Below are 27,100 nucleotides of genomic sequence, written 5' to 3' on the forward strand. Positions count from 1 at the left end.
AGAATGCCTGTTAAACATTTTTTGCCACTCTTCTAACACACCACTAATAATTGTTACTTCATCTTGCATATATGTGAGGAATTGAAATGCAAGAGAAAGGAATATAGGAGATACATGTGAAATGGGACATATCTTGCCTTAAATATTTCAGCACTGGGAGAGTTTAGAACAAATTTGTCCCTGATCACAGTTACCCATAGGATTTATGTGTTTGAATATATAGTCCCATGAAAGCACACAGAGCCTGGGATAAGGAGGCTTTAAGTTTCACCTGCAAGATTTTTTGACTTCAAAAAAGTCACAAAACCTCTCATTCTTGTTGTCTGTCAATTTGCCTGTCTGTCTCTCTTCTGTCCTGCTCAGATGAGTGTAATAATTACATCCTGGGTACACCCTATCGATAACTCCCAGGAAGTTTTGGAAGGTAAACTCTTTAAAAAATGGTGCAATATGAATGTAAACATGGTCCTATTATCCCTGCCCTCTAGGAGCTTGCTCAACAATATCTCAGGGTAAACTTCAGGCTAACTTTGGTGTAAATGCCTAGATTCACGTAGAGGAATAACTCAGAGCATTACAAAGGTCTTTTTGTTTGTTTGTTTGTTGACCATCCACAGCATCCCTTCTTTCTCTTAAAGAAACCCTTTTAATATCAAGTGGACAATTAATGACTCCAAATCTAAATTACTCAACCAAAATGAATGGTTGTCGAATTTTTAAAGATCTGAACAACCATTAATCATCATTTGTAGAGATAATTCAATTGTACAGGTGCTCTACATAAATTACTTCTTTTGACTCTTCTGAGGTAGGTATCATGTGTGAGGAAATAGAGAACCAGGAAAGGCATGTCAATTCCACAAGATAGCACAGCCTGGATTTGAAACCAGAGGTATATTTAAAGCCAGAGCTATTTCTATGACATTATCCAGCCTCCTTGTATCTGTTTCTTACTCTTTTATCTTCTTTTTTTCTTTATCACATATCATCTGATTGTTTTTGTCTTTCTTTTCCCCCAAGAGTACACTCACAATTCCTGTCTAGAGTTAAATTTATAGAAGATAAAGGCAGGAAGATTTTGCTTCTAAGCCAATGGGTTTCGAGTCATAAATCCTAGGAATTAGTAATATCCCACATAAAATCACTGAAGGATGGTGTCCATGGGTCTATCAGTGGCCTCTTTGATACTCCCTAAAGCAGTAATTTATCCCATAGTCCCTGCACACATTTGTTCACACGTTCTAAAACAGGCCACTCTTGCCTTTTCCAGAGACCCTTCAATCAAACAGGACCAAGACCTAGATCAAAGGCTGTCAGCCCGTATCTCAACTGCCCTCTACAGACCAGTGTGCTGCTCAGCTGGAACTCATCAGCAGTGTCTCTTCTTTCCTTTTGTCCCCTTAATGATCAATTTGATAAACCCTCAAAATGAATAAATTATGGGGTTTTTCTTCTTCTTCACCCCTTGCTTCCCGTGATAATCTACAAGTAAAAAGGGGAAATCCACTAGGAGAAGTCACATAGATTAAAAAACAATAATAATAGGATTTGAAAAACAGGACCTACTAAATCACAAATTGATTGTGCTCACAGTTGTTTCAACTGCAGAGTTCAGGCCTGCTCCTCTCACACTGGGACTAGGATTTGTGCAGCATCACAGAGCACCTGATATGGTCTGGTAAAAAGAGAAATTGAGGGTCATATATGCAGAATTTCCAGTCAATGTCATGTTCCCTAGGGCTGGCTTGTGCCTCACCAAGATTAGAAAACAATTCCTAACAATTCAAGGGCAAAAATGGGTACTTTAAAACACAAACCAAAACAAGCTGTCAGTAGAGTCTTAATCCCCTGACTTGGTCACTAATACTGTTGTGATGATACCCAGTTACTGGTGACGAGTTCTGTTTCCTCAAATGTTGAAGTACAACACCAGAGAAACACGCCAAGGCAAGCATATGAGGCAGGTTTTATTTAAAGGTAGTAACATAGATTTCTCCCAGGAGGGAGAAGACCATGACTGGTGTTCTGGTATCCCAAGAAGTGAGCGTGCCCTGCCCCTCTTATAGACTAATGTTTCCTTTGTTCTCCTGCTCTCTCCACCCTTATCTCTCTCCATCCTGCCTATGTGACTAGGCCCAGGAGATGCCAGTGAGGTGACAAAAAGGTGAGAAGTAGATGAGCAGGGGGAAGGGTCAAATGGAGTGATTCAGGCAGGTAGGGGCCCCTGGGGCATTAGGTAAACTTGGTGTTGAAAGGGCTTTGGAGACACTGACATTCCAATCTCCCAGGGATGGTCTCCAACTTCCTGGATCCAAATTGGCCTCCAATTCCTCAATTGGGCATGATCACCTATAATATTGGCTTCAGTGACATGCCAGGAATTGGGATACCGAAGAGATAAACGATCCTAGGAGATATCCAAGGACCCCAGAGGAATTCCCATGCAGGAGAACCTTGATGGGAATATGTTCTCATCACAAGTCTTTAGTCTTCTGTGGTCATTAGGGCCATTTGAGGACGTCCAAATTCCAAGAACGGGTGAAAAATATTCCCCCAAACAAATGAGAAATAATTCTCTTTTGTTCCTGTATGTCATGGTGCCTGCTTGGAGAAAGAGGCCCTGCTCTGAAGTTCTCAGGCATTTGTTTTCTCCATAGGTAGGTTTTCAATTAGGTTCCAGCTTCTAGCCATCTGTTACTTCTGCAGTATTTTGGCCTTCATCTGGAGGAAGGTGACAGGAGGGTGTTCTGTTCCTACAGAAAATTTGCTTGTCATCAGAGTAACTGTGTACTGTTGAAAAAGCTACTGCCTACATTGCTCTGCCTCTTGAAAGTCAGCGTTTTGGTGTGAATCAATTATGAAAAGTGATGCACGCCACCCCTGCACTCACACACACGCACACCCCACCTGAAAACCTGAGACATAACACGGATGTCTAGAATTGCAAACGCTCAGGCACAGCACTTCAAACAATATTAAAATTCAGCCAGTTGTGAAGAGTGAGTAATGATAGAAGTTTAGGGTTACATAAAACTGGTTCTAATAACATAATTCAGATACCTTTGGAACTTCACAATTTTATAATGGTGTTTCATACTCATTTTCTCTTCCCATTCTATAAATACCATCTGGACATTTATTCACGTTTATTTCCTAGATAAAAAAAAATGAGGTTCAGAGGTTTGGCCCAGGATATCATAGTATAAAAAATGGTAGAAATATTTAATTCATATTTTAAGTTACTTTTTTCTCCTTTTTTAAATTATCTGACACTTTTTTCCCTCTGATATAAGATGGGATAAGGGATAAGTTAAGGCCTTCCAAAGATTAGTTCAAAGAGGGATCACGGGCTGGGCATGGTGGTACACGTCTGTAATCCCAGCAACTCAAGAGGCCAAGGCAGGAGAACTGCAAGTTCAAGGCCAGCCTCAGCAACTTAGCAAGACCCTGCGCAACTTAGTAAGACCCTGTCTCAAAAGAAAATATTAAAAAAGGACTGGGGATGTGACTCAGTGGTTAAGCTCCCCTAGGTTCAATTACTGGCACTTTCCCCCACCCCATCAAAAAAAAAAAAAAAAAAAAAGGACCATGGAAGATATTTTCTTGTAAAAAGTTCACTGTTCCACTTCCTTGTCCTTGGAGAGAATGGGGTGATATCCAGGCTTGTCCTGTACCAGGAAAAAACCCCTGAGCATTTTTCTAGAAAATGGTAAAGAAGTATTTCCAAGAAGCAAAAGGCTTTGCTAGGCAGATACTTTTAAAAATCTAGAAATCATTAATAAACAAGTCTTTAAATGATATTGTTTTAAATATTATCATAGAAAATATTCTCTGAATAAAACTTGGGAAGAAGAATAAAGCTTGGATGAATTATTGGACTGTTTTCTAAGAATCAGGACAACTCTGTTCTGGGGTACAAAGGTTATTGAAAATGAGTTCCTGTGAAGCGCGGTGACTCCTGAAAGGTGGGGTATGGCAGAAGTGTGAAACTTTATAGGCTCCTTCATCCATGGTCATTGCCTAATTGTGATTTACAGAATCAAGCCCTGACCTGAGTTATAAATTTTTGGACAGAAATTATCCGACAGAAAATGAATGACTCACTGCCTATCCTGTTAAAATCACTAGGGAACTTAAGGAGGCAGAAGGTAATAACTGAAATTAGAACTTGTCTGAAACATCAGGATAAAAATAGTTTTAGATTTTTGAAGATGGTATGAAAAATGAAGCAAAATTGATGTTGCAAAGCAGCAACTCAAGCTCAAACATTGTTTTTTCTTTTTTTCAGAGAACAGTATATACAAGCTAATGAGAGTGAGCAAAACCATTGGGCTGCTCCCAAAGCAGAAGCAATTAGAAAAGTCATCATGGGGACCAGGGGTAACCTAATGGGGAATTTAGGTGAAGTACCCATTTTCTCAAAGTTCTGTCAAACTCCATAATATCTTAATTTTTTTTTTTTCATTTTCAAAGCCAATGGCTTTGCCAATAATAACTGAATTGTGCTTTTCAATGAGCAATGGCAAAATTGAAATGTATACATTAGAACATTTTAAGTTGGCTGTCCAGTAATCTTTGACTGTGGATCTACTTGGAGGGATAGATGTCTAACCACTGTTCTCTTGCATAGTATTATCTAATGACTCAAAAGAGAAAAGACAAAATTTCATTTTGCCTTTTCAAAATGCAGTTCAATCTGGCCACAGCACACTTCAGGAGTTCTTTTGGCCTGCAAATTAATGGAGACAAGCACATCTAGGCCTGCCTGAAACATATGCATGCATCTTGTCCCTTGACATCTACAAAAAAAAAAAGAAGTCCTAATATAAGACCATCCCCATGACAGACATGAGTTAAATGGATTTCACTTGTATCAATTAAAATTTTTAAATAAAATTTTATTCTCATGTTATTCTTAACATAAAGGCAAAAGATTAGAGTGTTATGCCTGGTCTACCGCTTCATAAATATCAAATGAAATCTTTGGCTCATTATTAGTGGGTCACTTAATCCTCTCATTAACTATGTGCATCTTTACCCTCTATTTCAGATTGCAGGAATTTCACATTATTTTTGGAAGTTCTTAATTACTAATTAAATTTTTAAGAGTTTTCAGTGATGAATGCTACATGTCCTGAGATTTTTAACAAAACTCTAGCTAACCTTCAAAATAAAAATAAAAATAAAAAAATGGATATTGGTATGATTTCAAGTCATAATTTGAATTTAAGATCATCTTTAAGGTAAATACTGCCAGGACTGCATACTCTGAGACTTTCTTGGAAGTATGACTTCTACAAATGACATATGCATATGTGTAATTGGCAATAGGAGCACAGGAAATGATGTGAAAAAACTCTTTTGCTCATATTTGAAAGCTATATTTGTTGTCATTTTTAAAATGACACTCAAATTGTTTGTTATTCAAACCAAATCCATTTGTTTCATTATCTATTAGTTTCTGCCTCTTCACATTGCTTGGATTGAAGACAGAGGAAACAGGCCATGAAAATGCCATGGGAAAATAGTTCCTGTGCATTCTCTGTCTAACGGAATTGAGAAATTAATGATAGATGCTTGGTTTGGACAGATGGTGCTTCTATGAACTGGAAAACTTTGATTTGAGCTAATTCAAATTTTAATACACATCCTTATGTACACATACTTGAAAGACAGGTAGATGAGGTTTGAGAGATTTGGAAAACATGGTCTTTTCCTTTCCTTTTCTGGGCCAAGTGAAGAAGTATGCTGTTTGTCTTTGTACCCTGGAAGAATATCTTCTAATGGGGTGAGAGAAGTGGCAACCACCAGGGTCATTCTTAATGTTGGATCATTCCCATCCCACTCCTGAGTATAAGTGGATGATAATTTTCTTTAGTTGTAAGAGTACCATGTTTCAACTCTTATTATCACATCTGTGTGTGTGTGTGTGTGTGTGTGTGTGTGTGTGTGAAGTTAAATAAGCTGTAGTAGTAGTTTGTTGGCCAAAAAATCAGTGTAAGCACAGATCTCCTAAGTAGAAAGACTACCATGTAAGAAGGAGGCAAATACCTCAAAAATATGTGAGAATATCAGAAAAGTTGATATTTGATTCTTTCCCTCTTTTAATTCCACCATGGATGGCCAGTTTTAGTAAGTAAAACCTTGTTCTTGCTACTACCCCTTTTACAGTGTCAACTTCTTGATGTTTAACCTATAGACAAGTGTTTTCTTGTGTGCCCTGAAAATGTAAACCCACATATACATAAACACAAAGCACACATGCAATTATGTATATATTTTCCGTAATATGCACACCTGTGTGTATGCACATATTTTAAAATACATTAAGAAACAATGAGTGGGAAAAGAAAAATTAGAAAGCTTATGTAAGATGTAGCAATCTTACCTGATCATATAAATCAGGCACATTTTGCAATTTTAGTTGATGCCTTTCATTTGAACAGCTTTCCTCCATGTGATGGGCTCAATGATAAATGAAGTGGCAGCAGAGCCCATTGCTGCACTATATGCCTATCTACAACCACCAGAATGTCCAAACTTTCTGAATTGATTCATAAGTAGATTATACCTACTTTTCCTAAGAGCCTTTGCTTTTCCATCTTCTCTTTCTGTTAGTGTTCCCTTGACCCTACATCACTGTTGGCTACCTTCCTTAATGTCACTAATATATGAGTTTATTCATAAAATGTGCTAAGCACTGTGTCTGTCTCCTTGTAGGCACTTGATAAAGGTAAGCTATATTTATTACACTTAGAGTCTTATCATATCCCCTTGATATATTTAGTGCAAATAATTTAATCCCCATTTTATTAAAAGAAAACTGAGACTAATGGAGGTGAGGAGGCTACCTGACTTTTCTTAGGCCTCAGGATTAGTGAACATTATTATAGGTACTTGAACTAAGAGCTGCATTCTTTTAGGTCAGTGATTGCTCCATATTAAAAGTAGTCTACTCCCCCACCCACCCCACCTGTGGAATTATCTTACATCTTTTCTCTGGTTTTAAATCCATGCCTTGTCTTAATGTAAAGGCCATGCATTTATTTAATATTTTTAAATGCATCTTAGCTGAGGTAACAGCCAAAGTGTAGTTTTACAGAACTTCTGTTGCTGGCCTCAAGATCCTTTCTATATAGTCACTATATTCTACTAGCTACAATCTTACATGAGTCTCATAAACAAACCAATCGCTTTTCACTTAATTTTCAGCCAGCATCAACATCTATTGAGAATCTCAGGAATCAAAATATCCAAGAACAAGGTGATAAAACACATGTAAAGTATCAGGTGAGCACAGACACAGAAGAAAAAAAGCTTTTGGGAGTTCAGGGAAAGCCCTCAGGGTGCCATCTGAACTTGGTATTAAGTGATGGATAGACAGACAGATGTGGGGAGGTAAGGTGGACTGTTTCAGGCTGAGCGAGCCTTTGAACAAAGATATGAAGGAAGAAGAAATATGGAAGGATCCAGCATAGCCCAACTGAATGGTGACAAAAGTAGTTGTTGTCATTGTGTGAAGTGCCGGTATGCCAGGTTGAGGAGTTGCAAGACAACTTGGTGGTATTCAAGCTGCTGTTACAGTTTTTAGGAAGAACTATGTCATGACCAGATAGGTGATTTAGAAAGATAACTGGCAGCTGTATGTGGAACAGATGCCAAGAGTTGAGGCTGCAGCCCAACTATGTCTCACTTGTAGGAGGGAAATGATGAGAATTGAAACTAAGGAGTTAGCATAGAAGTGAGGAAGAGGGAGCAAATGTCAACAAAATGTTGTGGATATATTCAATGTGGCTTAGGGTCCAATGAAATATACAGAATAAATGAAATGGAAGAGACAGAAAATTAGTTACATAGGTGGGTTGATGACTGTTGCCATAACTAATGAAAGTAGATTAAGCTCCTCTTTTCAATAAAAATCAGATTATAGCATAAGAATACCTTCATTAATTTGCCTTATTTGTTGTAGAAATTCATCTTGCAATTTCATGTAAAAGTATTTATGGTTCTTACCCTATCTTTTAGTAGTATCTGTACTGTCCTCAAGAGGAAGTTTTTTGAGGGCAAAGACCACCAAGGCTATCTTATTCATCCTTTGAAAAACCCCAGTGTCTTGGTGCCCAACACAGAGTAGAGCTCAGAACATAACTGATGAATTCGATTAAATTTAAATATACTTAATGATGATGAGAAAAGTACTTAAATGATTTCCTTACCCCTATTCTAATTCTTGGGTTTAGCTCAGTCTTTTCATTTTTGCTCCTGTGAGCTTTTGGCAGAGCTGCAAACACTTCTAGCTGACAAGAAAGAAAAAGAGAGTGGATGAGTGCAGAGGAGGAGGGGGCATTGCAACTGCAGATTGAACTCTGCAGGTTTGCCTCTCTCATAATTTTCACCTTTGATGGGGAACTGTCCCAAATTTCATCCACCAGGCTGAGGTTCTGACATGGTACCTTCTTAAATCAAGCTTGAAAGGAAATTGATTGAAAAGAAAACACCATTATGGGAAAACAATTCATTCTCTTCCCCCTGACAGAAGGTAGACTTTTGTCTATACTGTAGAATAAATATTAGCTGGCTGATTGCTTTAAGATCTAGCAGCCTGGAGGAGTCATGATGGCTTTGCTCACTCTTTGTAGGTAGGTTTTCCTCCATTTTGGAGACATTAGATACATAGGTTTGGGTTACCTTTCTTCCTAAGAGATTACTTGTATTAAGTAGATTTAAATACACGATAACTCTTGCAGATATTCTGATGTGCATTTGAGTGTTTCTACTAAAGTATTCATTCCTCCAGACAGGGAATAAACAAATATATTTCACTTTTCTATTAAAAACTTAAAAATTGCAGTTGACTGGTGTTTTCTGTATTGGAAGAAAATGGATTTAAATTCATAAAGGTGGAGTGGATGAATGCAAAATGGTGGTGTCACAGTCCCCTGATGTTGCTCGTGTAGAGAACATTTCATCTTTTAGAAGGAGGCCAGGAGATACCTCCAGTGAGAGACATCCATCCTTCTAGAAGACAAATGTAGGATTCATTTTCTCTTGCAGAAACTGCAAACTAGCGTCCTCTAGAGCAAACCATGGAACCCTAAGAACGCACTAGGCAATACTTAACTGATCTTAGGTGGAGAGCCTTTGCCATTCCAAGACAGGCCTCAGCGCCACCCTTATATAATAGCTTCCCTAACTCACACATTTGTCAACTTCTGAGCTCCTGAAGAGCAGAGTTTGACTGTCTTGCTAAAGGTTTTTAGTGCAATTCTGTACTTTGCTGCCTCACAATGAAGCTAGACATGAGGCCCCTGAGAGTAGAGTAGACAAAGAGCAAAATACTTGTTTCAGGCTGCCTTAGCCCATCTCCCTAAATTGCCTTAGATGTTTCAAAACTCTTATCCCAAATCGGATACTTGCCAGTGTCTTCTCCATCTCCCATGGCATTGAACCATCACCCCCTCTGTCCAGTTGACTTCTGCTTTATGAGGCATCTTGTGATGTGAAGTTGTTTGGTGGAGTCAAGGCTAGTGAAGATGCTGTCAAAGTACAACACCAGGGATGCTTCTGAAATGGTCCCCTTTGGATCCAGTCTCAAAAGCATATGCATTTTCTTGACCAGTTTAGTTCTAACTGCTCCAGTCTTCTCCTGAACTTGGAATATGGTATCTCCTTGATTGTTTTCTTTTTACTTCTATTTATTCTTCTTCTGTCCCTCCCTTTTTCCTCTTCCTCTTCTTTCATTCTCATTTCTTCCTTTCCTCCTTCCCCTCTTCTTCCTTTCTTTTGAATACCTTAGCAAGAGTTAATGGACTTTTGATCTAAAAATTAGATTATTAGAAATCTCTGTCACAAAGCCTAGAGAATTGATGTTTGAATTCTCCTTGGCTTGAGTCAATCCTTTATCCATTTTAGGTAAATGAATTAAGTCTCATGCAATTTCCTGTGTGGGAGACTCTTTTTAGATGAATCATTTAAATTGAAAGTCTTGTCTGCTCATCAAGGGGCATGATTTAGAGTTCTCCTGAGTATTATATGCACACTTAGTATAAACACTGAGACACAGAAGGCAACCACGTGTCTTAGTCTTTATGAAGTCTTGATTCATATGCTGTGATTTAGATGAAGGGCATAACTGCCATGTGGCATCTTCAGACCTCTTCCAAAAATTTCCCTTAGGTCACTGAAAACTTACCTCTCCTTGTTTCATTCTGTATCATAACTTTTTTAGTGGAAGAACTCAGACCTAACTTTATTACCAGACCAAAAGTTTTTCTCATTTATTTCTGCAATCCCTAGTCCATTGTGGACACACAGAATAGATGAACTACCCAAAGGGCTATTTTTCACCCCCAAATTCACAGACTGTTAGGAATGCTCTGATCTACTTAGTACTGTGGAGTTTTTAATAAGCCATCATGAGGTCTTCAGGGGCACATTTACGTGCTGAATTCTTTTTATACCAACCTCAAATGATTCTAGAAAAAGTCAGAAAGGTCGCACATAAAAGAATAATCTATAGGGAGGTTTGGTGGTACAGGTTTGTAATCTCAGTGACTTGGGAGGCTGAGGTAGGGGGATTGCAAGTTTGAGGCCTGCCTGCACAATTTAGTGAGACTTTGTCTCAAAATAATAATAATAAGAAAAAGTAAATGGGTTTGGGGATGTGGCCCAGTAGTAAATCGCCCCTGAGTTCAATCCTCAGTGCTGAAAACAAAGCAAAAAGGGATCATCTGTCAATCTGTCATCTTTACCTTTGTCGTTCTATGGTACTTTTAACTCTGCTCACAATTCTCTTTTCTTACAAAAAAGAAACTCTCAACTTTTTGGTACTCCTTTTTTTTTCAATTATTTTTATTTAGCTTTTAATTTTTTACAGACTGCATTTTGATTCATTGTACACAAATGGGGTACATAATTTCATTTCTATGGTTGTACACAATGTAGATTCATACCATTCGTGTAATCATACATGTATGTAGGGCAATGATGTCTGTCTCATTCCACCATTTTTCATACCCCCTCCCCTCTCATTTTCTTCTACATATGCTAAAGTTCCCCCATTATTTCTCAATCCCCACCCCCACCCCTATTATATATCATCCTCCACTTATCAGGGAAAACATTCGGCCTTTGGTTTTTGGGGCTTGGCTTATTTCACTTAGCATGATATTCTCCAATTCCATCCATTAATTACAAATGCCATAATATTATTCTTCTTTATGGTACTCCTTTTAATAAGATAAAATTAAAAGGGACTCAGTTGTTGTGACGGACATCACCCCTGTACTTCCATATCCATTGCTTTGTAGTTAAGCATTAATGAGAGTCATTTTGTGCTATAGTCCCAAACTTTCCCTTGAAATCATGTGGCAGAAGGTTAAGGGGCAGCCAGTCAAGATTACTGAGTACTGTTACAGTGCTGGTTACCCAGATGAACTAGCAAGTTCTTTTCTGAATGTTCCAGATAAGGAAACTGAGGCACACCAAAGTTACTTAAGTGGTACAAGTTCTCCTAGCTAATAAACAACAGAAGCACAATCCAAACCTAATTTTTAATACTCTGAAGCCTGTGTTCTTTGCACAGTAGGTTGCCTCATCAAGTTCCTATGAAATTTGCAATTCCTGTGTTGAACAAGGTTCACCAGCCACAAATGATGGCTTGTTCTTACATGCATGACTTATAGAATACTTTATAACTTCAAAAGATGCTCATGTACACTACCTATTCAGATCTGTCCAGCATCTCTTTGTGGTATAATTTCATTTTCCAGAGGCTGTCTTTTGGATTGAAGAAAATTACCTGTATGTGTACCTATGTGTATATGTGTGTGCGCATATATGTAAGAATTAAACAACAAATATTTACTTCCTAGCACATGCCTGTCACTAAACTGGGAATTATGGGTAATAGAATGGAACAACCACAAGACTTAATATTTGATGAGCTTTTATTATGGTGGAAGTTAACACTCATTATTTCATGAAGCCCTCATAGCCTTATGATGCTCATACTGACTGTCTCCAATTTGCTGGTAAATGATGATTCTGAGAAATAAAGATACATACCTGTTGCCTCACAGTTAATGGTAGATTCGAGATCAGAACTCAGGCAATGGAACCCCCAAGTTAGTGCCCTTAACCACTAAGCACATAACCCAATGACAAGGCAAGTCCTATCTTATGGCAATGAAGTCTAGATAGTAAGACAAATGGGTGGAGCAGGAAAGGTTGGGAAGTCTCTTAAAGAATCACCTGGACTCTGCTATACGTGTGGGAAAAGGACAGAGTGCTCTAGTAATGGGACCACCATACAAGCTCCAGGTCCTGCTGATATGTCAACATGGAAAGGAATATGGAGTTGGCAGGAATGGACTTTGGCAAGGTTGAGAATCATGGGGAGCAGAAGGCTTTGGGGGACAGGCCTTGAAGAGTCTGGGAGAGAATATGCTTAGCAAACCCTGTGTAGACAGCAGAGCTAACACCCAGGTAAACTGAGACTGCAGCCTAGTCTTGAAATGAGAAGGGAATCCATGATTGCAAAGCAAGATCTATTTCCTTGGGCAGTCTCAAAAAAAATCCTTATATTAACCTAGGGATGTAGCTCCCTGGACCCTGAGAGGAAGAGGAGAAAAAGGACTGCAGAGGAAGGAAGAGAGGTGCCCTCAGTCCTTAGGAACTCTGGGAGAGGTTCCTCCCCAACATGCCTCACTGAACACAGCTATCAGTTGAATACCAGTAAGCACCAGCAACTGCTGAGACTGAAGGGAGTAGAGACACCTGAGCAATTAACCTCTGGTGATGGGTGTGAAACTCTAATTAAGAGCAGAGTCTCTTCTGTCATGTGGGAGGGGGAACTGTAGAAAGATCTATGAGAGGGATGAAACAGACCAGCATGTTAGCAAGCCCGATTTAAAATGCATCCACATGAGTGGAAGAGGGTGAGAGCAAAGAAGGGGATCACTGACCAATTAATTCCCCTCTTTCTCAGTCTCCATTTCCTCTGCTTTCCCTATAACCCTGGCACCACTGCTGCGCGCAGATCCCGCAGCTCACAAGGAACTGAGATTGAATGCGTACGCTCCACTTCGTTGTAATTCCTTTCTTCGTTTGCTGAGTATCATTGGTAATTTCTATGTAAATTTGCTCAGAGTAGCAATTTAGCAGCTTTTCTATTGACAAATGGGGAACAACTTAAGTCGAGTGACTGCACTTCATCACCTGGGAGGAGGTGGAAGTGACGTTTTGAAGGTTGCAGAGTTTGATGCTAGAAGTGGGTGATCTTAGGAGAGCCTCGCTCCCATGGTGCTCTGTTTAATTTTGTCCATTTTTAGATAGGTGGGAATAAGCTTCAACACCTGGAAACTCTTTTCTTCTGGAGAGACGATACTCAGAACCTTCCTCCTTTTTCACTTTATATCAGGGAGTGATGCTCAGACAGAATCTAGAAGCAAGGACAATCTGAAGTTGCACAGAAGGTTTCAGAAGCGATGGCACACCCTGTTTTGTGTCCAGGGTTTCTCATCCATCTGTGGGAGAGAGGTGACAGTGGAGTCCTTCTGACCTGGTCAAGGATGAATGCAGACAGGGAGCACGTTTGGTTTCCAAATGACACCTTTTGTTTTCTGTAAGAATCAAAGTCCTGTAGAGTGGACATTAAGTATAGTTGCCCTAAATTAATTCCAAAGAGACAGCTCGCTGTTCAATTTCCTCCCTGAACTAGAATCTTCTTTGTGCCACTGTACCATGAATGGAAAAGGTAAATAGATGGTCTGGTTGGGTGCCTGTAATCCCAGCAACTCAGGAGTCTGTGGCAGGAGGACTACACGTTCCAGGCCGTCCTCAGCAATTTAGGAAGACACTGTCTCAAAATAAGAAAATAATGATAAAATTATAAAATAAATACTTTATAAGAGTGAAATACCTAAATTCCTTTTTTCAGCTCCCTCATATCTTGCTCAGTATTTTCCCTGCCCTTGCTATACTGATACATGTGAAAACTTCACGTGTATATTTTATGATAATGTACTATAGTTTTATGTTTTCTATAAATATTAATTCATGTGAGTGTCATAAAATTCCTGGGAAGTCAGCTGCACAGGTAATGATGGGAAACTTTATAAGGGGGAAAGCTGGGGTTCAGTAAGAACAGAGAAATTTCAAGTTCCCAAAGTACAGATCCTCACACTGGGACTCAGTTTGATCCACATTTGATTTGGCATCACCTGTAGCCATTTGTTGGTGTCAAAATCCTGGATATGGGGAAAGTAACAGATTTAGCTTTTTTCAAGTTTTGGTGCAGTGGCTAACAGAAAGGGACAAAAGGTAGGTCTGAGTCAATACTAGCTTTCTTAGGACCCTGATTTGTTTTGGGGAGGAGAATGGGTTAGAGCATGGTGATTGGTGATTATTTGTTTCTGATATCCATCTTCCAGAGGAAATCAAGCACCCTAATATATCACTCTTTCCACTTCTTTTTTATATTACTGGTAAGAAGGTTCTCACATAGGACACTGACATGTAGGTATACTATTTGGATCATTTTAAATCTTGCCCTTGCATATGGTTGAAAATGAGTTTGAGGAATCTATATCTCCATATAGACTGTGTAGTCTGATGTGTACAGAGTACTCCTGAATCAACTCTGCAGTTTTCTTATTGAGCTCTACCGCCAGGTAATAGAGACAAGTTTCCATATTAGGAAAGGTCAAATCCAACTCCTGAGATGAAATAAATAATGAAAATTGTGCATTCTTCACTCTGGTACTTACTAGTAACTATCTTCTCTACCCCCATTTCCTCTACCACCTCTATCAGAATTTTTTTTAGTGTGTTGTGGGTGGGGGTTGAAATTTAGGCAGAGAAATTGAGCAGAAACAGGGGAGAGAAAATGTGACTGACACCCCTAACTCATTACTGTATGTGTTCCCAAATAGAGTTATACGCAGGGAAAGTCACAAGTGTTACTCAGAGTCTAACCAAAGCCATCACTTTGTACTTCACACTTCCAATGCTAGTCAGATTCTCCACTTGCCATGTGAAGTTGACATCTGACCTGGCTAGGAGGAGATGCAGCCTCGCTGCTGGGAATCCACCACATGAGCTAAAAATAAGGACTGTTATTTCTCTGCAGATACCATTAACCCAATTAGAGCAAAAAATTAATAGAAATTACAGCCTCATTAAATGTAAGCAGGATGAACTCCAATATGGCAAACTAAATCAATTATACAATTTCAAACTATACTCAAAAATCAAAATAATTTGAAACAACCTAACACTTAACTGAAGGCAGAAGCTGCATGGCAGCCATTGTACAGGACAGAAAATCAGAAGTCCAAGATTCCAGTGTAGTGATGCATGGACAAATGATGTCTCTCGCAAAGGCAAAATTAAGTAGAACAAGGTTACCTTCTTCTTGAAAAGGGAGAATATGCTTCTGAAAGTCCTTGGTTTTAAACGTGATCAGGCTCTGAAAGAATCTTAAGTCTTTGCTATTAATTAGCAGAAGATGTGCATTTCCTAAAATATTTTATCACATAGAGGTGAACTGGGGCCTGATTGATTGATGTCAGGATTTGATTTATCCTCAATTGCAGGTACCAGGCTATTAAGCCTGTAGCACTCAGCAATAGCTATCTTGTATCTCATTATCTTGTTATTTGAGCCATTAAAATCCCTTCTCTCAAGAGATCCACACTTGTTTTTTATTTTATTTTTAATTAACAAATAATACTATCTATTTATGGGTTACCATGTGATGTTTTGATACATGTATATATTGGGAAATGATGGATAGGCCATAGATACAAAGTTGCAGTTAGAAATTCACATTCTTTTTCTGGTAACCAAGTGGAAACAAAATGGATGTAGGGGGAGAATTTGAATCATCTTGGAGTTTCTAGCAGTCTGTGTGTGATGACATAAATTAGCCTTTTCCACGCGCGTGTGCACGCACACACACACACACACACACACACATACACTCAGATGTGGATACACACAATCTTACGTTTTGGAAGAGGCAATGATAGGAAACTTCACATAGAAATTGAAGTGCCAGTCTTGTAAGTGGGGGAGAGGTCAAAGACCCTAAAATGGTCCTGTGAGCTTACAGCTTTCTCTTGACCGTGACTAGGACATTTTTCATTTCCCTCTCTCACACTATACCTAAAACTCAAGAGTTCAGAAAGCAGCAAGATTGGGCAAGCTGACTGATGGCCCCTGTGACAGGAGGCCTTCTGGATTTGGAGAGGGAGGTAGGGAGATGGAGAATGTACTCCCAGGGCCCAGTTATGATTCACCAGGAAAACTTATCTTCTGAAAATTGGTCATCTCACTTACCACACAACCCCACAACTGGCTTATAACAGCCTACCTTCAATGTTTCTATCTAAAATTATTGAAACAACCATTCTGAAAATATTCTTCATCTTTGTAAAATGATTTTCAAAATTAAAGCTGTTTTCTTCCTTTACTTGAAAAAATGCATATAACAATATTATATATGCATCTGAGGAGGAGAAATGATTAAGTAGAAGATTTTTAATAATAAGCATTTACTTAAGAGAAGGTAAATTTCGAAGCAGCCAGAGCAGAATTTTCCTAACCATATTAGGAATATTGTAATTATTATTTTGTTGGTCAGCTAATCAGTCAAAGGATCATGATCACAACTATTAATTAAATTCAAGATAATATTGCCTAATTAGGTTGTATTTTGTAATTTCTTATGTCCTTATTAAGAAAACAGGTACTTATAGACTTTTTAAAGACTTTTAATACTTGCAGTTTCATTTATTTTATTTTAATTATTTTAATGAAAAAGAATAAACCTTGGCTTTTTTTTCAGACTATAATATGCAACTAGATAGGCTCACGGAGGAAAATCTGATGGAATTGCCTGGGGTTTTCTGAAAGGAAATTCTTCATGCAGTGTTAGCTTTGTGCCGAGAGCCTAGGACTCAACATTCACCTGCGAACTTTTCCTCTTTGGCTCCTCTAACAGTTAGTGGTCTCCCATCCATCTTATCTCACTTGATTATTCCATATTTTCTTAACTATCAGAATATAAACTAGGTTGTTTTAGGGGCAGTTGTGCACTGCCCAACTCAATTCACTTCTTTTGGAAGGTGAATGACTCCCCCAGAGGTCTTCAAACCCAACCCGCTTAACCATAACTGACAGTCTATTGTCCAGGCCTAACTAGAAGCTAGCCATTTCAAGGAGAGACATGATGGAACAAAGCAAGAGTTCAGCAAGTGTTCAAAGAATCCAATTGAACTGACAGGAGACTAGTTCCAATTCCACTGACTACCAGAAAAAGCAAATTGGTTTCTCAGGTAAAATCTGCCCTGTAAACATGTACAGTTTGGTAACATGTATCTTAAAACATTCGAAACTGCAATGGTTTCCATTGGGTCATATGTTCTGAGGTTTTGCCTCAGGCCCCTTTATTTCTCATTTATTATGACAAGCTTATTCACACATTTATATACCTGTCAGGCACTGGAAGTATCTTGATGTGGGGTTGGCCTTTCTGTACCTCATTTCACCTCTCTTGTCTGTAGTTTTCTCATCTATAAAATTACCATCATAACTGCCCTGCCTATATCACACAGTCTTGTGATGACACAAAGAGGAAATTTGGGCAAAAAAAAAAAATTGCAAACATTACAAACTACAACCAAAATAGGCAATTTTATCTTTAATTAATAATCATGGTTATTATATGTTGATGGTAATGAAATGTGCTCAAATTCAATTTTGTATATGCAATTCAAACTTCCTGAGTTTCATTTTGTAAAGCCAAATCTTTATCCTTTGACTGATTTGCTGACCAGCAAAATAAAACTTGGAGAATCTTAAGTTTCGGAACATGTTTTCACTCCTTTCTCTGTGTTCCCCTGTGGATCTCTTGTGAGTGCACAAAGATTGAGAGGCCACCCACAGGCCACCTTCTGCTGAAGAGGTTGTGGCATCCTATTCATTGTCAAGTGCTTGACAATTCCCTCCTCATCATAGAAAATTGGTGTCACATGGAACATTCCTTCTTTACCCCTGACCTGCTTCTTCCATAGTGGACTATCCTGTGAAACCTAGAGAACAGAATTCTGAAACTATATATCTTAGAATGAAGGGACCCATCACAAGAAACTTGCAAACCTTAAAACAAATTTAAGTTTTGAACATAAAGAACCATATCTCCATTTATTTTTATTAACTTTTTTTTGGACAGTGATAAATATTTTTTAAAAATTCTTTTCATACATGTGTATAGGGTAATAATGTCTGTCTCACAATTTACTGTCCTTCCCCTCCTCATCCATCCCAACCCTCCCCTCACTCCCCTCTGTACAATCCAATGTTCCTTCATCCTTCCCTAATAAATAAATAAACGTTTAAAAAAGAAAACAAAAAAGAAAAAAAAAATAAAGGCTCATAAACAGAAAAAAAAAAAAAAAGAATATAAGCAACAATAAATGTTGGTGAGGATGTAGGGGAAAAGGTACTCTCATACATTGCTGGTGGGACTGCAAATTTGTACAACCACTCTGGAAAGCAGTATGAAGATTCCTCAGAAAACTTGGAATGGAATCACCATTTGATCCAGTTATCCCACTCCTTGATTTATGCCCAAAGGACTTAAAACCAGTATACTACAGAGACGCAGTCACATTGATGTTTATAGCAGCTCAAGTCACAATAGCTAAGCTATGGAACCAACCTAGATGCCCTTCAACAGATGAATGAATAAAAAAAAAAAATGTGGTATATAGACACCATGGAATATTACTCAGCCATAAAAAGAATGACTTGATGACTTTTGTCAGTAAATGGATAGACCTAGAGGCTATGATGCTAGTAAAATAAGCCAATCCCAAAACACCAAAGGTCAAATGTTCTCTCTGATATGCAGATGTTAATACACAACAAAGTGGGGAGGGGAAGAAGAGAAGTGCAGTGATTAGACAAAGGGAAATTGAAGGAAGGGAGGGGTGTAGGGATAGGAAGGACAGCAGAATTAATCAGACATAACTCTCCTATGTTCATATATGAATACACCACCAGTGAAACTCCACATCATGTGCAACCATAAAAATGGGATCCCAATTAAAATAAGTTTACTCCATGTATGTATAATATGTCAAAATATACTCTTCTATCATGTATATCTAAAAAGAACAAAAAAATAAGATTATGTGTGAATAAAAGAATATACAAGGAGGAGATACCCAGGCGTTAATGCTTATCTCTAGGTAGTGAGATTATAGACTATGTTTTTTCTTTGTGCTTTTCTTTATTTAATATTTTCTACAAAATGCATGTATCACTTACATAATAAAATGACTTAAAAATAAAGAACTGTATCTACAGTTCTTGGTAAAATGCTAAGCAAAATGATGGATAAAATATAGCTTATATGTAAGAACTTATGGAATTAACTGACATGGTTCTAGTACTCAAAGATAAGTCATGAAAAGGGTCATGCAGTATTATCTATCCCAATGTCATCCAAATACCAACTTCACTGTTTTTGTCATAGCTACCAATCGCCTGTGCAGTTATTTATTTAAAAGTCTTCCCTAAGTTGATTTACTTTTCTTAAAAATAAACACATTTATTTTAAAAGCAAACTATATAACCCTAAGGTAAATGGAAAGTCAGTTTCCTTTCTCATAAATAAAAGATAGTGGTAAAAGTAAAAGCAATAAGAACAAATGGTGTTATTATATTTAGCTATATATTGCAGACCGACAAAAAGCCAAGGTTTATTCTTTTTCATTAAAATAAATAACAGAAAAATAAATGAGACTGACAAATATTCAAAGTCTTTTAAAAGTCTATAAGTACCTGTTTTCTCAATAAGGAAATAAGAATTCAATGAAAGCTTAAAAATTAATAACTTTGCATATGTGTGATTTGCTATGATTTAGTATTTTCTTCATTTTTATTTAATATCACTTAATGTCTCAAACACAGTAGTTTCAAATATTAGAGAACTCATATATCCCAATAAAGTTGTGGAGACTATGTCTCTATCCACAAGTATTTTCAATAATGTGACCTAAACTGGTGAGAAGTTATAGCTCTGAAGTGTTATCTTCAAAAATATCTTTGAACTACTTCTTTATTAAAAGAACAGGAGATTTTATTTAAGCCAAGTTCTTTAATGTACATGACAAAACAACCACTACAACAACAATTACCAAATGATTATTATTCAGTTACCTGTGGAAGTACTTTTGATGTATATTCAAATTCAGTCCTCATAAAGCTCTGTAAAGGAAATGCTATTAAAGTACTCATTTCCCAGATGTGACACAGTTTGTAAGCATTTATTAGTTTGCTATGATCACACAGTCAGACAATCTTGTTCTGGAGCTTGTAATCTTTACCTTTACTGAAATAATCATTTTTTTTTTTTTTTGGTAGCAGGGATTGAACTCAGGGGCACTTGACCACTGAGCCATATCTCCAGTCCTTTTTGTATTTTATTTAGAGACAGGGTCTCACTGAGTTGCTTAGCACCTCACTTTTTTGAGACTGGCTTTGAACTCACAATCCTCCTGCCTCAGCACCCGCAAGTTGCTGGGCTGAAATAATCTTTTTGCTTAAAAAATATTACTAATTATGATAAGAGGCTAAGTATCATTATTTTTGGAAAAGTATGTTAATGGCTTATGCCACTGAAATTAAGATCGGAATTCTGAATCTCCTGAAATATGGGTTTATATTAAGGAATCAAGGTTAAGCAAATAAATCATAAAAAACCAAAACCTTTTACTGACCATTCTGGAATTTTACCATTTTTATGATAAATGTTCAAATTCCTTCCTCCTAGTACATTGCTTTATTTTAATTCTGTAATATGATCCTATTTTATTTCCAAGACTTTGAAGACAAATTTGGGAATAAGAGTCTAAGGGATTCCTTAGAGTCAGAAAGAAATAGAATATTCCTGAAGTCTACAGAACTCAGGTGAAGAAGACAGCTTAAAATTGGCAGTGATGACCCCCACCAGATCTCGGCACATACCCTGTTACCACACTTCATTCCCATTTCCACTTCCTTTTTCATTGGGCTTCTCATCCTCAGCACTGTTGACATCCAGGGTGAGTTAAATGGTTGTCCTATGCATGGTAGCATGAACATTCCTGGGCTGCACCCACTAGTTGCCATTAGCAGCCCCCAAGTTGAAAAAATTAAAACAATGTTCCAAGACTTTGAAAAATCACTTCAGGTTAACCAGGGTAGGAATTATCTAAGTTTTTACTTCTCTGCCTGTTTTCCTGTTTTCTGGTATTTGCTTTTGTTGCTGGTGGTGATGTTAGTGTTCTTGGTTCTTTAATGAAGGTTTTTTTCTCTGCTTGGAGAGAGGGCATGCTTAGAGCCTTTTGGGTCTTAATGAACCCTCTCTTGATTTTTACACTAGCAATGAGAGAGAAAAGTGATAGTATCTCAGCATATAGGTCACTTAGATTCCAGCATTAAATCAGAATCTACCCACTTATTGTTAAGGATGGATGTTTTCTAAAGGTGTTCATCAAACACAGTGACCACAAAAGTGGGTAAGAACCTCACCAGCTCAGGGTCACCCTGGAAACCAGCGACTAAGTGAATGACACATCCAGAATCTCAGGGGCCTTTCTCACCTGTGCCTTGATTTTGTGTCTGTACCATTAGTGAAGGAAGCAGATGCTCATCTTGGACTGCCCTGCCTTGTGGGATTGATCATACTCACAGATTCCCCATCCAGACAGCAATAGCTTCCCCATCACTATTTGAGGAAGGCATTTCTGAAAATTAGTAGAGCACCAAGAACTGGATGCCATTATTTGATAAATAAGTGATAGTGATTCAAAATTCCCATCAACAGCATTATTATAAATTCTTACATATTAGACTGGTAAAATGACTCTAGGTAGTTCATTGGGAAGCAAGTTGGAAAAGAAAGAAGTGGATATACAAAGGAGGACTTATAACACATAGTTAAGAACTATTTGAGGCTTGAGATATATTTTGTAAGGGAAAGGTGTTTGTGATAGAACCTAGTTGAGTCCCACTTTTCTTTCATTGCTACTTGAAAATTGCCTGTTTGCATGCTGAGCACCTGAAATGCTGTGGTGCCAAGTCTAGGATGAGAGGTGGGCTGCAGCTGAGTAAAGATCCACCCTTAGAAGCAGGTCCTCATTTGTAAGTTGTGCTTTTGTGTACATTAAAAAGATAATTTTTGTCTTTGTTTCCATTGCATCCTCTTCTTTCCATCACTGTGCTTCACCTTTGTTCAGGTGCAGCATGATCTACCCATTTCCTTCATGTCTGGAGGACAGGTATATACATGTGTACATATATATATATTTTTTTCTCTTGGAAGTATTTTTATACCCCCTAAAATCAGAGCAGCAGTTAGTTCAAGACATGTAGGAGAGGCTCTGATATATTTCCTACCTTTCTAAGGCACATCAGTTATTACCAATTGATAATTCGATATATTTTCTTTAAGGTACTACTCATAAATATCTAAATGGTGAGATTAATGAACCAGTTAATGTGGTATAAATAATGTAGCAAAAATAATTTCATATATATTATAATGCCTACTTTAATGATGTAAGGGTTGATTCAAATCTTCACTGGTGCACTTCAAAGAAATATTCATTGGACAATGCAATTTAATGATATTATTTATTAAAATTTGCTTGTTTTACTGCCTGCTGCAGAAGCACTCTGTGTTGCAACCACTTGCTTTCATAATCTTAGGCATGTGGATTTATTCTTATAAGTGCTCAGCTTGGAGAATGCTATAATCATCCACATATAAGTACTATGCTGTGTTTTCAGACTTACAATGGGAATTGAGGATACAGGTTTACTGCAGTGAAGAATCATCCATGAGAAATTTTAAGTAAGTTGACAGTTCAAAGTTGCAGAAACGGATTTTAGAATATAATGCCTCAGGGAACCACAGGGTTATGGCTGCCATCTCTTCAGAGCATACTAATACTCACTGAAGTGGTTTGACTTGGAGGAGATTCCCAGAGAAGGCTAAAAGAAGTTGAGGCAAACTCTTCCCCTCCTGGGCTCCAGCGTCACCCAAATCACCTACCTCCTCCTCAGTCTTCTGCAACCTCTGTTGCCATACTATGCCTTCAGAGTTGTTTCTCATTTCAAAGAATGGAAGGTATTTCATCAAGTTCTTAAATTTCAACAAATATGTATTTCAGGAACTTCTTAAATTTCAACAGATTAACAGGTTTGATGTCCAAACTTTAAAATGAACAGAGACTCTTTACAGAAATTCTTAATTTTACTTAGTCTGTAAGTGAAATTGTTATTGCATAATGAATTCTTTGACCTGGATTCCCCACCTCAGCTTTTTGAATGAGTCCACTCAATGTAGAGCCTATCATAAATCAACTGTAGGTGTACCATCAGTTTTCTTTCTTTCTTTCTATATTCTTTTCTTTACTTCTTTGTGCATACTAGGAATATAACCCAGAGTCTTTTGCATGCTAAGCACTTGCTCCAACACTGAGCTATACTACCAGCCCTGGTTTTGTTTCTTTATTCAGACTGCATTCTCACACATGGTGTGATTGTGCTTACAGGGCACGTTGAACTACACACAATTCTCTCACTCCAAGATCTGTCACCATAAAGCAAAGCAAAATCCTTCCCTCCTTTGCTGAATGGATGACTGGGTGGATGGCTGTATTTTGCACATGTTCATGTTGAGTAGGTGCTGTATAACATCACTTGTTCTTTTTTTAATGTGACTCACGACAAAATTACCCCAGCTTTCAGTAATCTCAAGGAGAAAAAAAAAAAACTTGCCATCTGCAATTTACTGCTTTTAACCTGAAAAATAGAATCTAAAATGATACTCAGATACTTAAGAGGCTTCACGTGTTGCAGGCAGAAGCTAACAGATGGCACATGGTTGTAGGCTGGTACAGCATAGGAAGAAGGCAAATAGACAAAGGTGTGGAAGAACATCTTAGAATAGGGTCATGACCACTTTTTAACCAGAGACAATAATTATTTCCTATGATCTCCATTTTTATATAAAATGCCGATAAACTTTGTAACATATTGGAGTGTATCTATGGGTAGAAAACCTATAATTAATAATGCAAGGGGGTTTCATTTGTGTCTTGCTTAAAGGACTGTTCTAACATTAGATTTTAAACCATTCATCTCGAAATGCTTACTTGATGTAATATTCTTATTCTTCCTCTTTGTATAGTGCAGATCCTTGGATTTCTACATCTGAAATTTGACTTTTCTCTTTTAAATGACACCATAATTTGCCTGCAGTTACAGGAACAAAGAGGATAAGTGGAGCATTTCTCAAAATTTTGTTTTCCTAGGGTTTATTCCTATTCAGCTGTGACACCTAACATCATAGATATTCAGGAAACATTTATAAAATTGATACTGGGAAGAATTTACATATTTTTCTTAATCCCAGACTCTATAAATTTCTGAAAGTTGACTCTTTAGAGAATTTGACTCTGTCAGTTTTACTATGAAGGTCCAAGACACTTGACATTGATTTCTTCAATTAGCATTACCAATAAATATCAATAGGCATTAATATACTGACAGTATATCTTTGACACATAGTAACTTGTATTGATTTGAACAAAGTTCCATTTAAAAAGATTGAAAGGAGGGACAAATGTGAATGAATGTGTGGTCAAGTATTTTCAGTATGTACTTTGAAATACCTTTAACATTTCAGGATATGGGTGTGCTCACTGTTGAAAACTTCTCAATTGAATTAAATATTTGCTTTGTTCCATGGTGCATCCCATGTGTGATTAAGACATGAATACAACAAAGCTAAGCCATATAACCTGTAGGTCTACTTTCCTTTGGAGAAAGAGAACTGTCCGCGGTGCTGAATGACTTACAATTTAATGAAGATAACATCAGGGTTCCACAGAAAGTGATTGAGATCTGCTAACTTGCACTGACATACAATAATAAAATCCCTGAAATAGTGAGATCCCACTGAATTAGTAAATGAGTACAAAAGTGGGAAAGGGTGTTTTTTTTTTGTTTTTTTGTTTTTTGTCTTTGGTTCAAAGTCCAACATCTAAGCTTCATATTGAGCTATAAAATGAGAGCCTGATGGCAAATCTCAGAGCAAAAATTTCCAAAGCGTGTTTACCACAGTTTTTTTGATGTCAGCAATTTCTCCTGTGGCAAAATCTTGCCAGTTGTTAAGGCAAGAGTTGCATTTGGTGGTTACTTGAGTGATCTAACCCCATGCCAAAGTAGGTGCTGTGGTTCTGGAGCCTGTCATTTATCTCCTCCCATTCATTTTCTGCCCCTCTTGATCTCTCTTTTCCTCTTTTACTTTCTCTTCTCTCTCCTGTCCTCCCTCCTTTTATCTCTTCTTTGTCCTGTTCTTTCTCTTCCATTCCCTTCTCTTCTTCTTTCTCTGTATCTTTTTATCTTTGTTTGTCTCTCTCTAAATCTGAGTTAAAATTCAAAATTTGTAATTCATTGATATGGTGTTTATGGCTTTCACCTTTGGAAGGACATTTCAGAAAGACATTTCCTGATCATAGTACACCTTAGACTAACTTTGATACATTTTGCAAAAATAAACTTATGAGGATGTTGAGAGACTGTCATGGAACACTTGCACTCTACTTCCCCAGAAGACTGGCAAGCTTTCTGCAATTTAAGCTCACTCCCCTCACATCCATGAGGAGCTCAGGACATACCTGGTCCTCTGTAAGAACAGGCAAATAGAACTTTTAAGGGGAAGGAAAACCTGGTCTCTTTTAGTCTTCAAGTAGACTATTTACTCTCCTTCAAGAGAGATGAGCCAGAATTCTTAATAGAGCAACAATCTAATGAAGTCCCTGACCACAGTGTCTTCTATCCCAGGGGAAATTCAAATAGCTAAATTCTTGTCCTGACACCAATATAAGAAATGCAGTGATGACCTACCAAGACAGAATTCTTTCTTGCCCTTGGTACACTTTATGCACCCCCATTTTAATTTATCTCTTCCTCACTCTCCCATATTATTTAATTTAGTAAGCAAATATCCCTTGGTATAAGCTGTGTAAATATTGTAACTGAATTACTGTCTGTTTACTTAACTCATTACAGAAAACCATGATAAGCTTTTTAATTACAAAATTAGCTTTGCTGAATCAATTTCTTTCATTTAATGAACTGCAGAAAATGGCACAATGAGGATAAAATCATACCCCTTTTACCATCCCTTCTTAATAGTATACCTTGTCTAAAAATAATTGTTATAATAAAAATAGTATAAACAACAACAATAATATTTCATTCCTTGTCTAGTCCTATGTGGGTCCTTTAAATTTTTGGCCTGTATTATGTGCATAGTCAGCCAGCATTATATGAAGTACTTCCTTTGAATGTATACATTATTTGTAGCCTTGTATTGAACATTTTACCTTGACCTGTCTGATTCTTTACTTACCAATTTGCTTCTGAGCCTCTTGTTACAAATCCTATAAATAAATTTTCTATATAATGTTTTTATAATTATTTAGACCTGTCATTCGTTGCTTTTTCCTTAGAATACTCATCCCCTCAACAGTAATTTATATGTCTGATCTATCTATATCTTTGAACTCTTTAGTGTAGATACAGAATTCTGATAAAATAAGGCTGAGTTCAACAATGCTGTACCTTGACTATAGTCAACAAGTTGGGTTATCATGGCCTCTCATGTAAGACATATATAAATCCTAGACATAAAACTAAGTGGCATTTATGCCTACATAGATCTTTCTTTGTTTCTTCCATTTTCATTATAAAGGTAAATATTTAATCAGTCTCTTTATGAATCTGATTAATTGGTTTACTTTTATTCAATTAATCTTTTTGGGAAAAGTATAGAATATGTCCACTTACGAGATGGTTATGATTTCCATTGAGAAACTTTGTGGAGAGTTTACCAAATATATATCTGAAATGTTATATTCATGATAACTAAAGGGATTTATTTGGGGAAAAGGAACTATCACTTATGGAAATGAGAAATAACGCACATTTAGGAAATTCTTCTCATTTCCCCTCTTTTTTCATGTCTATTTCCCAT

The 27,100-nt window shown here is 37.4% G+C and overlaps 1 protein-coding gene across 10 annotated transcripts in view; it reads left to right on the forward strand.

Annotated features, from left to right (window-relative positions):
• The window catches only part of Nrxn3 (neurexin 3), a 1,546,128-nt gene that overhangs the window by 898,409 nt on the left and 620,619 nt on the right, over positions 1–27,100 (forward strand). The gene's annotated exons all lie outside the window — the stretch shown is intronic.

Source organism: Sciurus carolinensis, chromosome 2 (assembly GCF_902686445.1).
Source record: "Sciurus carolinensis chromosome 2, mSciCar1.2, whole genome shotgun sequence".
Taxonomy (NCBI): Eukaryota; Metazoa; Chordata; class Mammalia; order Rodentia; family Sciuridae; genus Sciurus; species Sciurus carolinensis.